This window comes from Hylobates moloch, unplaced genomic scaffold, assembly GCF_009828535.3.
Source record: "Hylobates moloch isolate HMO894 unplaced genomic scaffold, HMol_V3 SCAFFOLD_16, whole genome shotgun sequence".
In the NCBI taxonomy this organism is placed as follows: domain Eukaryota; kingdom Metazoa; phylum Chordata; class Mammalia; order Primates; family Hylobatidae; genus Hylobates; species Hylobates moloch.
In genome coordinates, this window is record NW_026652291.1 from 77,784,320 (window position 1) to 77,786,341 (window position 2,022).

The 2,022-nt window shown below is 33.2% G+C and overlaps 1 pseudogene; it reads right to left on the reverse strand.

Annotated features, from left to right (window-relative positions):
- Window positions 1-924: 924 nt before the first annotated feature.
- On the reverse strand, window positions 925-1,338 carry LOC116456122 (ubiquitin-conjugating enzyme E2 D3-like; annotated as a pseudogene).
- Between the last annotated feature and the right edge of the window lie 684 nt (window positions 1,339-2,022).

Below are 2,022 nucleotides of genomic sequence, written 5' to 3' on the forward strand. Positions count from 1 at the left end.
AGAAAATAAAATAAAATAATATTTTCCTATCTCCGATAGCTATATTGACAAAAGAGACTGAAGGTTACATTATAAAAAAGATTAATCCTGATAAGCAAAACAAAACAAACTAAAAATGACCTTTTCAGAGTTGGTTTTCACTGACTGGTAAAAAAGCAATTTCATGAAGATTCTGACTGGTTTCTTTATAGTACTGTGAGCATGCAGAGAACCTGGCAGAAACTCTTCTCATTTGGAACAAACAATGTCTTAGAAAGAAAAGCAGGATTGCCTCTTAGAAATATAATTTTAAAAAGACTTTTTCATTAATTCAAGGTTTTTCAAATATATTAGAGGCAATTTAGATATTTTGGAGCAGAATTTTTCATTATTATTCTCATCACAAACATTGGTATATAAAAGGAAGCACGCAGCCGTGAGCTGAGCAAAATTTAAAGCGATTTAAATAATCCAAGTCCATGCTTTTTAGTACCAAAACAATTTGAGGGTCTGGCTATATTCACAAACTGGACCAATTTCAGAGAATAAACTATTTTAAGAAAAATGAGTTGAATAATTTGCATACTGCAACTGGCATTCAAGTTTTGTGAGACAGTAAGAAGACTTGAGTTTTTATTTGAGCTTACCATAAATTGGCAGTGCAAAACAGAGAAACAAGGTAACGTGTCCCTGTTTCTTTCTACCTCTGTACTTCATGTGTAAAATAAAGGCAATTAAGGAAGCATCTTTGAAATGATAAAGGACCACTTAATTATGCAAAATCAAAATTAATCTTTAGTTCCTTTTGATTAGACATTCTGTTTTGAGCTTGTTAGGTATGTAAAAAAGAACAATAATTTAGTATGAATAATGTTAATTATAAACATTTGAACAATATTTTAATGTTCAAGCTACAATGCACCTCATTTTGACTTTAAGGTAGCGTCACATGGAATACTTCTAAGTCCATTCTCGAGATATTCTTTTGTACCTATCTCTGTTTGTCTTATTGTTCCCTGCAATCTCTGGCACATAGAAGTCATCTGGGTTGGGATTGCATAGTAGCGAACAAATGAATAAGAGAATGTTAGAAATAGTTAAAGCAGAAGATGACTTTAATCTTAGAATATTAAGACAAATGCTATCATTACTATTAATATTTGGTTGATAAATTCGTTTTCTAAGTGCAACCTCATGTGGTTTGAAGGGATAGTCTATAGGAAAGTGAATTTTCAAAAGGAACACACAGCCTTAATGTGGGCTGTTATTAGGTTCCATAATTGTGTCTTGCCAATGAAACATATCGTCCCCAGCTGGACCTGCAGAACGTTGAGTTGGAAGGTCACAGGCCAAATCACTAAGTTTGTGTTAATCCATTTTTGTGGCATAGTCTGTACTTTTCATCTGGCTCCTCACTATCTCAGTATGTGTTTAAAGGTCTGGCCAAAACTCGATTATTCATGCAGCGCGAAAGGATTGTCTGCTCTCCCACCTGCTCTGACATACACAGTCACCTTACTAAACAGATTGGGGATGGAACTAGGAGGGCAGGGGACAGAGGTAGGTCATGGGATGGGAGGCTAGATAGGTAAAATTTTAGTGAAAATATTTGTGGAAAATGTTTTATATTTGATAAGAAAATGATTTATTGAAAATAGTACTAATGCCTTATTATCCTGCTATTTCTGTTAATAAGACATTATAAAATAAGTCTTTAAGAGAAAAGTCATATGGTAGATTTGTTTCCAATGGGAAATAACTTCTAGGGCAGAAATTTTGAGAATAGACAAGAACAACTTTAGAAAGCATGTCAATAGAATTAGCTTTTCCTAAACGTCTTTTTTGTTTTTGTGTTTTTAAGTTTTTTCTTTTCTTTATTTTTTCTTTTCATAAAAGACCATGTGGATGAGAACAGTGTTGTCAATCTCCCTGTGCTTTTGCTAGATGGCATTATCTTTGTCAGTCTTTATTGTTCACCAGTCCTCTCCCTTATATCATTCTACACAATTTCCCTTAATCTTCCTACTTTGTATTGTTACTATA